Raw genomic sequence first — 12,267 nt, forward strand, 5'->3', positions numbered from 1 at the left:
TTTACAGAAAAAAATTTCACTCATTTTTCATGCATTTATCCTTCACCGATTTACTCGCAACAAGTTGCATTCGACGCAGGATACTCTTCCATTGTTTCCTATTGAAAATTGGTCAGATCGGACTATGGGCTCGGAAGTTATGGCCAAAATACCACTTTTTTATAGAAAAATTGAGTAAAAAAATGTCACTCATTTTTCAGGCACATATCCTTAACCGATTTACTCGCAACAAATTGCATTCGACGCAAGATACTCTACCATTGCTTCCTATTGAAAATTGGGCAGATCGGACTATGGGCTCAAGAGTAATGGCCAAAATACTATTTTTATAATGCACGAGAAAGGCACCATTACCGCTAGGTGGATTAATCAGGTTTTTCTATTATTAGATTGTACGAACATTGTTGAACGCGTCTAATTTTGTTTTGTTTTAGATTTTTATTTCATCCACTGAATTAAAATAATAAAAAATCGCTTAGCACCACCATTCGTCGTACTTGTACGCATTGTTGAATAAATATTTTCAAGTAATGTCCCTACAAATGGAGTAAAACTTATGATAGAATTGGGTGGCAATTAAAACGTTTCTGTCAACATAAGGTACTATAATTGTCATTAATATCGACTCTTTCTTTCCGCTTACGTTTTTTTTTTAGTATTTGATGTCGAATATTTATAAGGTCTCCATCGCGGTTCGAGTTGTTATTTCATGTTGATATTTAATTTATTTGCACGGATTTATTCCAAAAATATGTTTCTGTTACAGAATGCTTACCATGTTTTCTGAGGTCTCAATACCAATTGCCATTCCTGATTTTTTTTTATGTTCATAGAAATTTATTTGCTATGCTTAATATTTTATTTTCCTAGGAATGCATCGGCGACGCATCTTTGCAATGTAAGAAAAGTAAAACTTTTGTCGAAAACATAACCACAATGTTTCTTAGGTAAACAATTGATAGGAAATGAAATGAATATAGAACTTGTATACAATATAAAAAAGAGAAAGTAAGTAAACTAAACAATCCGAATGTCAAGATAAAAAAATCGTATCAATTATTAGATCACTTTCACCATCTTGTTGGTCTTCTTATAACTTATGATCTTATCGAGCCAGGTTTTGTTCGACATTCTGGTAATGAGCTCATTCCATCGATGCAATCCACGTTTCATTCATCTCATCCATGTACCGTTTTTCATTTTCTCTAAAAAAAAAGTCCATCATTCAATCTGTTCTGATCGCTAGTTATGTAGTGGGAATGTTTTTCTGCTCATGTACTTCTTTTTAAAATTCCAGTCCCTAGTTTAGGCTATACTTCGCCGATTGGCTGGCTGATCCACTGCCACTTTGTCTTGATCTCTCCTCGGCGGTCGTGCAACAACTCCTCCCGGCGTCGAGGGTGGTCCGGTGAAGGAAACTTCCGCACTTATGGTGCCCCGACTGCCGGCGGCTATCGCAGGGGACGCTTTCGCGCATTGCGCCGACTTCGTCTTCGGGTTGCAGAAGTGGTTCGACAGTTCCTGTGGTGGATAACGTCCGCACTGGCTACATGCCCGAAGCACTTCCTTCTGCTTTCTTCTTTCTTCAGTAGGTTGGCTGATCGAGTGACAAGGTCGATCCAACAATTCCGGTTGGCAGAAGACTTCCGGTTCGCCGGCGCCTCGACGACCCTTATTACTACGCTTATTCGCTGATCCCCTCTCCATCTATGCTGCAGCTTTGACAGTATTTGCGTCACAACTCTGCCTACCACATTTCACGTGTCTTCTTCGTGGCACATTCGCTCTGCGATGTTGTCCGGCCGTAGGGCAGGCATTCCTCTACGTACTTCCGCAAACCTTGGCTTGCGGAAACAGCCATGTCCGGACAGGAACTGTGTGAGGTAAAAGTTCACCTCTCCTTGCTCCCTATTTACCTACGTCGACACATTGAGGATGAGCCGCTTCACCATAGAATCCAGTCTCACCGTCTTACTTACATTTCTGGTATCTATCCGTTGGTAGCACTCGATGTCCTCTGTTAGGGTTATGCAGATTGGAATTATCCCTGCGATAAGGCAAACTACCTCCGACGGACTCGGATGGTCATTAGACGAAATACGCTGTTCAACTTCCTGCGGTTACGTTTCGTCTTGAGCGCAGCTCCCTAGGCTGGAACTCCGTACCTCAGTATCGATGATGATACTGCTGCCAGAAGACGTTTGCTGCTGCCTTTCGGATCACCCACGTTCGGCATGATCCTTGCAAACGCACTGACCATTTTAGCCGCATTTTCGCAGGAATAGTCGACATGGGTGTTGAAATTCATCCTTTCAACCGGTCGTCGATCAATACTCCTAGATGCCCGTACGGACGGTATGGTGTGCCCTCCTACGGTAATCTGCATCCGCTGTATCCTTCGGCAGTTGCTGACCAGCATCACTTCTGTTTTATGGTGAGCAAGCGCAGCTTGACTCCACTCACCAAGTTTTCAACTGCGTTGGTGTATGTATGTGTGTGTGTCTTATTATGGCACGCCAATACTGGGAAAAGCGTACCATTGGTACTTCGCGTACCTGATGGAATAAAATAGTCCCCATTTTGCGGTCCTTAGCTGTAGGGATCATAGCAGAGAGGACAAATAAAATTGAAAATGCTCAAATTATTATATTGATTATTTAAGTTGAAGAACCCTATTCGAAATCATGTTCCACCCCTGTAGAATTTGAACGAAAACCACGCAGCATATTTATGGCGGGAAACAGGCTACTGGTGAAACGGTTTAACCGATTGTATCGGCTGGTGGAAATGGCGTGCCAACGCGTGATGCAACGACGGTTGACGGCAATGGTGCAGCGGCTCCCAATGCAAAGTAAGTACAGTGCAGAAATAAAAAAAAGTGAATGGAAAAGAAAATTAAAAAAAAAAAACTGTCGAACCCTGGGAGTTATGTACTGAGTACTGAGAGTTTTTGAAGAAATTAAATTCAAAATAAAAAAATAAAAATGGTGAAAGTGAAAAAAAGGTTGCTTCGGAAGATATGAACGAAGTAAGAACTTGGAAACAGATTCCGGAAGCTATGGACGGATCCGAAAAATAAAATCGGCTTCGGGAGATATGTACGAAGCCGGATTTCTTAAAAGTATTTAAGGAAAATTATTAGATTCCGGGAGTAATGGACGGTTTCTAAAATCTGGAAAGATACGTTGGGCTTCGGAAGATATGTACGGAGCCGGGACTTTTATTGGGCTTGGATTCCGGGAGTCATGTACGGTTTCCAAGCTATAAATAAAAAAATTCTTCGGATGCAATGTACGAAGACGTTTTTTTTATTGAAAAAATTCCGGGCGTTATGGACGGAGCTGGTAAAATCGGATACCGGGAATGATGGACGGTTCCTCATGGTGAAGAGGTGAAAAAAACATGAATAACAAAATGGTGGACTGCAAAAAAAATATCCAGAACTGTTAATGACTAGAATAGAATTTCGGAAGTGATGATCCTACAAGAAAAAAATGGAGGCAGAGTTTAATTTGTTAGAAGCGAATATGTATTACGGAAGAAATGTACGCAATGTATAAGAGGCCAAATGGAAAAAGGATTATGTGTCATGATGTTGGTTGGGCGGTTTCACAATTTATGAGTCGGTTTATTTGACAGAATCTATCACTGAAAAAAATCCTGGTAAAATCTTTATGAGAAATATCCGCCGTTCAAACTACGATGTAGTTCAAATTTCAGTGCGCACGCGAATATAAATTCAATTATCGCTCATTTGAAAGCACACAGAAATTGTATTTGATTATGGATTTTAATTGTACTTCTCTTGGAGAATGGTAATGTGTGCGTTAACAAAAATTCTAAAACGTACAGATTTTCAGCCAATAAAATGTGTGGTTCATTAGCAGTGATTGCTTAAACAATGTTTATTCTACATCGATGGCGACGTCACTGTTACGAATTTTTATCGCATAAGAATACTTATTGATGTGCTTAACAATCTCCTTTAGAAAGAATACTCTATAAATGTTAAGAAATATCAACCATTTTATATTGGGTTCAGCTGAATTGTATTTCATAGTATCTCTAGTCTAGGTTTGTCTAGTCTTCTCTTCTTCTCTATTTTATACGAGTTTGCATTTGCTTCGAGACAATATAACTCATGGATCTATTTTCAAGAATTCTTCACTGATTGATTCGTGTTTGTATATACTAAGAGTTGATCAATTGACAGGGAAAGTTGGAAAATTGTCAAAAAGCAGCAGTTTCTAAGTTCTGAAGAAAGCCATCAAGCTTGAACTAAAATCGTTCTAGAGGGCGGCACTGCAATTAATTTGATGATTATCAAAAATAAAACCCGAGCGAGATCGAGCAGGTTCGCTCAGTATATTATATAACTATGCTTGTTGTAAATTCTCTTGCACATTGCTTTGCATTCCTATTTTCACTTCAAAGTATAAACGTTGCACTATACGAAGAATTGTTTTGATGTTCTTTCAGGAAACCATCAAGAAAAAAAGTTTTAAAACAGCTCAAATTAGCCCTTGATAAAAATATTGAGTTACGAGACCAATTGCGAAATGTGTCAGCCGAATTAGATGGCATCACAGAGTTCCAACCTACTTCCAGCACAATGCGCGAATCGATAGAACCAACTCGGAACGATTCTTCAATCGTATCCACCATGAACAGTTGGACACTCGGCACTCTTAATATTCCGGAGTGTGTTCCTAGTGAAGGGGAAATGGAAGTAGATAAGAAAGCTTTCGAGTACTGGAAGGATATTTTGATATCCTCACTCGATCTTATCAATGCTTCGGATGAACACACCAGGTTTGGTGTATTTAAAATAAAAGCTGGAATCAGACTTCGCGACATCTTCAACACCACAGTTTCTACATCGGATATGCCGGATGAAATAACCGCACCCTTTTCAAACGCGATCGCCCGTTTGAATGGGTATTTTGGATCCAGGACATACATTTTATCGCAGAGGGGCATGTTGATGAATATGTGTCAACTTTCTTCCGAGAGTAGCATGGATTTTGTTAGACGGGTAGCATCGGCGATGAAAATTTGCGATTACGCACAGGATGACGAAATGGAAGCCATGGTCCGGGTGATAACCAAAGGAGCAACCGATAGCAGAATTCGGATTCTGGCCCATCGAAATTGGGTCAAGGAGGGTTCACTGAAAGACTTGATCGATCTTGTGAGGGACCGTGAAATCGAATTACACAATGAAGAAGAATATGACAGAAACCGAGAGAGGATTAATCCAGCACCAATTGCAGCATTGGTTCGTACTCCGTTTAAAGACAGATGACAGCATGGATGGAAGTTTTCACGGCGCGGTACCGGAGCGCAGAGAGGGTTTAGGGTCAGCAGCAGAGGTCGCGGCAGCTATGGTGGATCATCATTCACTCAAAGGCCGCTGGGTTCAGGAAACTTCAACTGTTGGCGATGCGGCAGTAGCTTCCACCCAGCAGAACAATGCCCAGCGATCAATCAAATCTGACATATATGCGGAAATACTGGCCACTTGTCACGAAGATGTAAGTCTAGCCAGCAATATCAACCCAGACCGACTAAACGACAAGGTTCAGAAATTGATTCTCCTGTCGGAAAAGTGGCAGCAGTAAAGAAACCAGTGGATGGAAGCAAGGAATCAGAGGTACTAACTGAAAACTGAGCGTTATATCACAGAGAACAGACGTTGAAGCTGCACTCGCCATGTTGAGATAACTTTTTACTGTTCATTTTGAATTACTTTGGAATGTCGCCGTTATCCCGTGCATAATTAGCGCTAGCGTCATCAAAAAATGCCACTGTGCGCTAGTGTCGTTATGCACGCAAGAGCATACCAGCGCCATCGTGTTGTCAAAATGAGATTGTGAGTTGCAATGTCGACGTCGATGGCGTTGAGGTTCGGTGTGTTTGTTTACACATGTTTTGCAAGAAATTTTGTTCGAGCCTCCATGTCTGTTCTCTGTGGTTATATGTTGTTTCTCTCCTTAAATCAGGTTCTTACGATTTTTTTTTCCTTCTTGTTACATAATGAATTTATAGTTTTGGTTTTTCTCAATAAAATACAATTTTATGAAAACAGTGTTTATTTACATGCTTTTCTCCTTTCATTGCTAATTTCAAAATTGCAGGTATCTTCACAACCTGTTGCCCGCTCAATAGTCATGTTGCCAAGTAATGATTTTTCGGAAAACAAAGTAGCCAGTATCACTCATGATCCAATTTTTGAGAGAATTCAACACGAGAAAGAGGCGTGGGTAAAAGCGGAAGTGGCCGGAATTTCTGTTGATTTCTTCATTGATTCCGGTGCACAAGTAAATACGATCACAAAAGCCGCATTCAAAAAATCACTGCAGATCCGGAAGCAGTGTCTAATCTATTGGCTTTACGTTACACCCTAGATAAACCTTTGAAGGCGTACGCTACTGAAGGGGAAATAAAGGTAGTGGCCCACTTTTCTGCCGAGTTCTGCATTACGGACGACAGACCAATGTCTGTCGAAAAATTCTACGTAGTAGATGGGATAAGGTCCCTTCTTGGATTCAATACAGCGGTCCGACATAGCGTTCTAGCTGTTGGAATTGAGCTCCCCGTTCGCCAAGCTCCTGTAGAATGGCAGCCAAACGAATTTCATTGTTCTCAAGTTAGATTGGACAGTTCTTATTCGGAAGAATTTCCAAAATTCAACATCCCGCCTGTGTCCTTGTCATAGGATCGTAACATGCCTCCAGCTCGTTGCGTTTATACCTACATTCCAGATGCGTTCAAAGAACTGACAAAGCAAAAACTGGATGGTTTATTATCATCCGGTATTATTGAGCAAGTCATCTCTGAGATGGACCGTTCTTTTTGTTCTTCAATGCTAATAGTTCCAAAAGGCAAAGACAACATACGTCTTGTAATTGATCTTAGAGGTCCAAACCGTTGCATTAACAGAACTGCTTTCAAAATGCCGACTTTCGAGTCCATCTTAATGGAGCTACATGGAGCACAGTACCTTTCCACGATAGATCTCACAAACGCATTCTTCCATGTTGAATTGGAAGAACGATCAAGACACCTTACAAATTTCTTCTCTGGGCATTGTATGTACCGATATCGGAGACTGCCATTCGGGCTTAGACGGAAATTCTGGCTGGATGCGATGGCGTTGTAAATTACTTGGATGATATCATGGTGTTTGGCCGAACTAAAGAAGAGCACGACAAAAATTTAGAAAATGTTATGATTCGTTTGCGAAGTCACAACGTCAGGATAAACGAGGCAAAATGCGAATTTGGAAAGTCTTCTGTAACGTTTTTGGGGTTTGTGGTGTCCGCTGATGGTTGGAAAATCGAGGACGAAAAGATCGCAGCCTTGAAAAACTTCCGAACTCCTGAAACAATCGCGGAGGTAAAGAGTTTTTTGGGACTGGTCAACTTTATTGAAAAATTCATCCCACACAGAGCGGACAAAACGCGCTGCTTACGAGAGCTCGCAAAATCCACTCAATTCTACTGGAACGAAGACTTGGAAAGTGAATTTGAATTCTTGAAACACAGCGCATGGCAAACCATCACGACTCTCGGGTTTTTCAATAGAAATGACGTTACGGAACTTTACATGGACGCATCGCCATACGGCTTAGGCGCCGTCCTCGTCCAAAATTCAAAGGATTTGGTGCCACGAGTAATCGCATGTGCTTCGAGAACACTCACTACGATGGAGCAAAAATACCCACAGACTCAAAAAGAGGCGTTAGCGATGGTCTGGGGTGTGGAGCGTTTCTCCGTTTACCTTACGAGTATGGAGTATACTCCGCGAGTATTTCTGGTGGCCTGGTATGGCGAAGGAGGTGGAACTTTATGTGAAGCGCTGTGAGACGTGTTTATTACTCTCCAAGAAGAACCCGCCACTCCCACTCACAAATAGTATACTCCCTCGAGGGCCGGGGGAGATACTGCAAAAACACTTTCGGTTCAGGAGAGTTCCTCCGTAGAGTCCGTAGAGTCGTAGACACCTATTCACGGTTTCTACATGTGGTAGAAATGAAGAATATGGACGCAGATTCTACAATCAAAGCTCTGAACAGCATTTTTGTAAATTGGGGATACCCGATGGTCATGCAGAGCGACAATGGGCCTCCATTTCAAAGCGAAAGATTCATTAGCACTTGGGAGAATCGAGGCATTAAAATCCATAAAAGCATCCCGCTAAGTCCTCAAGGCAACGGTGCCGTTGAAAGGCAGAATACTGGAATAAAGAAGGCATTATCTGCTGCAAAACTTGAGGGTGTTAATTGGCGGCAGGCTCTGGAGGAATACGTACACTGTCATGATAAGGTAAGACCTCTGTCTAGGCTAGGAGTAACGCCATTTGAGCTCTTAACAGGATGGAAGTACAGAGGAACATTTCCTTGTCTCTGGGATTCACGTTTGAAACAGCAGTTGGATAGAGAGGATATTAAAGAAAAAGATGCAACTTCGAAATTGGATAGCAAGAAATATGCTGATTGCGAAAGAGCAGCTAAGCAGTCGGATTTGGCTATTGGTGATAGGGTTGTTCTGTCTCGAACCAAGCGCATGAAGTCTGATCCTTCGTTTGGCGCGGAGAAATATACCATTATTGCGAGAGAAGATTCAAAACTACACACTAACTTTTTCTTTCTCGAGCTCGGCAAAATCGGGCACCGCTGTAGCTCAGTAAATTTCAGAACTGAACTTCGGCATAAAATTTTATTTATTACTGATTTTTGGCAAAATATTTACCATATCTCAGCAACTGAAACGTCACTTTTACTGAGATCTCGGCAAAAATCATGTTTGCTGAAAATCGGCGGTGCCCACCTCGGGAAAATAAACAAAAATGCTGAGATCTCGGTGAAAAAAATTAAGTGAGTGGTAAGAAGCAATCGTAACCCCCCACATAGACAGCAGCGACGGAGTATGTGAGGAAACAACAGGCATAGCTTTTGAAGATGGGGAAACTGAAAATTCTAATGTCAGGCCAGTAAGAGAGACACGACAGCCTAGTAAGTTTAAGGATATGATTCTGTACAACATTTTTCAGTGATTGACGCGAGGGAGAGTGGGGGAGATAAGGATTGTAGGGATCATAGCAAAGAGGACAAATAGAATTGAAAATGCTCAAATTATTATACCGTGGACCCCCGGTAATATGACCGTTTTTAATCTGAACACTTTTTAATTTGAACCCCGTTCGTTTGAACATCGTTCAAATTAAAAATGGATCAAACGTCATTTAGCACGTGGAATCGAGGAAAGAAAAATGGAACATCGTGAAACGGAACGCAGAATCAAAACAAACCAGCAAAGAGAGCAGCCAGAAACCAGTTTTTCTGATGCGAATAGAGTAACCAGAAATTAAAAATGAACCCCGTTAATTTGAATGAGATACCGTTCAAATTATCGGGTGTCCACGGTATTGATTATTTAAGTTAAAGAACCCTATTCGAAATCATGTTCCACCCCTGTAGAATTTGAACGAAAACCACGCAGCATATTTATGGCGGGAAAAAGGCTACTGGTGAAACGGTTTAACCGATAGTGTACGATGCTGGAACACTATCCCCTAGACGATTATAACTGTGGCTTGCTTATTGCTGCTGTGATGATCGCTATCTATCTGAACACAGGACCTGAACGATTGCAGATGAAGAGATAGATGACCAAAACAAACCACGACTACCTAGTTGGCTCCGCGATCGTACCGCGAAAATACTGGGTAGGATGTCTGCTGCTGTGGACTGATGTGTATTCTGCACCGTCGAAGCCTACGATGCCGAGAGAGCTATACGAGAGAAGGAAACTGGTCGAAACCACCGCATCCAGGTAGCCGATGCAAGTCTACGAGATACTCTACACGGCTGCGATGAGCTGACCGCAGGTCAGCTGATGACTCGAGGATGAGCAGCGAGCTCAGTTCCAACCGAATCGCCGACGGTATATCACCGATTACAAACCCCCTTTTTTTCGTTATGTGTTAGATTAGTCGTAAAAGTAGTCCAATAAATGTAGTTTGAAGATTCGTGTTTTAGTGCAAATAAATGTAGTTTCTTGTAATCAAGATTGTGTTTCGGTAAACGGTTTTGTGCTGTGTTTGACGGGAAGAAAACCCAAGGAATTAAATGGTTTCTGAAGGACTCTGAGACGGGAACTATTTGACCCAATGTGTTCGCTGGCAAGTCAGCTGGATGCTTCCCCCACTTCGCCTTCCCCGTAATCAACAGCACCCAAACAGTCCCATCAGTGTTGGAGTCGGCAGCCAATTTTGCTCCACTGATCGAAGGAAGGTAAGGGTCGACTACCAAACAGATAGTATCGTTCGTCATTACACAGATACTAATTACAACGAAAGCGAAAGAGATATGTAGAAGGCGATGAGTCCAGTTATGATGTGTGGATGTGTGAGTGTGTTTTAAAGGGAAACCGAGAGAACTGTGGATAGTCGTTCAAACTTGTCTTGTCAGTTTGGTCAGAGAAGTAGACGAAGATGGACGTCATGGGAAGCTTTGTCCGAGTGGCTTCAGCCGGTGTATCCGGCCAGTTGGAATCGGCTGGTGGAAATGGCGTGCCAACGCGTCATGTAACGACGGTTGACGGTTACCCAGCAACAACCCTGATGGCAACAATGGTCGTATGCTGACAGGGTAGGGGGATTTGCTCCTCTCCGGGAAGCAAATCTGATCGAGTGTCTGTTCTGCATGTTACGAGCGGCTGATTATTGTCCGAGTGGCAGTGCACATCATGCTGCATCGTGTCAGCATCGAGAAGGCGATGTAGGTTAACGTTAACGCGATGTAGGTAGTGCAACCCTGGTAAGGTAGCCTACCGAAGATTCTACAGTTCCAAAGAAAGGCAAAAGTAGAGCAAACGGATTGATTCAACGGCAACATACCCGGCAACGAATAAAGGACAACGACTGGAAAGTCGGATCTTGGAACGGGAGAACTTTGAATGAACCCGCACTTAACCCTTAAGAATAAAATGCAAATTGTGGTTTCTTTACTAATTCAAAGCCTTTATTCAACGTATTTCAATTTCAATATGGTATTGCAAATTTCTTCCAAAACGCGAAATGCAAAGATCTTGCAAGAACTTTCCAACCAAAATGCAAGGAGCGAGCTGTCAACTTTTGGTTGTCAAATCCTATCATTGCTATGAGCATGAAAGAGAAGGACGATTAGACGTCAGCTGAAAACTGTCCGTTTGTTTTCGTCGAGCTTTTTTTCGAAGCGCGCCAAAAACAGTGATGCCAGACTTTCAGGAATGACTTTAATTGAATCATTTGTTTGAGAAACTGCGTAAGTCCATTTTACCCTATTTCGAGAAAACAACAAAAAACTGTTTTTGAACAAACTTGCATCGAATCTTTCGATTTCTTCGATACAGATCAATAGTTTTTGGCAAAACTCAACACCCTGGGACACTATCAGCTTGAGCTTGAGCTTGAGCTTGATTGACTGCTCGTAGTTGCTACTCCATTATGACCAGATCAGCTGTTCTTGCACAGGGAACCAACAGATGTTTGCTTGGGACTAGCACACATCTTCAATGTACAAGTACTGGTGATCTCATTTGTTAGGTCATACTGGCGCCTGCCACGTCAGAATGCAAGTCAATGTAGGGAAGGGGAGGAAATGATGATGCAATCACTCGCCCACTGCAAGCCGAATATACCTCTGCACTTGCCACGAGTTCATGCGGAATTTGTTGGAATTTCTGGGTTAGGTTGGAGAGGCAGAGGTCCGTCTTGGTTAACGAGCTGCCAATGTGATAGATAGGAGAAGGTAACTGATGGAATTTCTAATTGGATGTAGGAAACAAGCTCTATAGTTCATTTCCAATTCTATCAGATTACTGATAGAATACTCAAGTTGAAGGTATAGGAATAATAATGGAAACGGTATGGAAGTCCATTTCCAGTTCTAGCGATTGCTAGAACATGAGAAATAAAGAGAAAGATACAAAGTAGGAGAATGGAACGGACCTGGGATTGATCCCACGACCTCCTGCGTATGAGGCAGAAGCAGTAGCCATATGACTACCAAGCCCGCATCAACACCCTGGGACACTTTCAGTGCAAAAAATGTAAGCAGTACTCCACAATTGCTCTTTAAAGTACGTGGACATATGTAGTTTCTCAAACAAACGAAATTTTTTTCATACATTCCTGAACAAAAATTTTTTTTTCGTGTTTTTTGCCAGAATACGTATTTTTGGACGAGGATTCAGAATACATTAAAATCTCATGTTGGCCAAA

The sequence above is a fragment of the Armigeres subalbatus genome, chromosome 2, assembly GCF_024139115.2.
Source record: "Armigeres subalbatus isolate Guangzhou_Male chromosome 2, GZ_Asu_2, whole genome shotgun sequence".
Lineage (NCBI taxonomy): Eukaryota > Metazoa > Arthropoda > Insecta > Diptera > Culicidae > Armigeres > Armigeres subalbatus.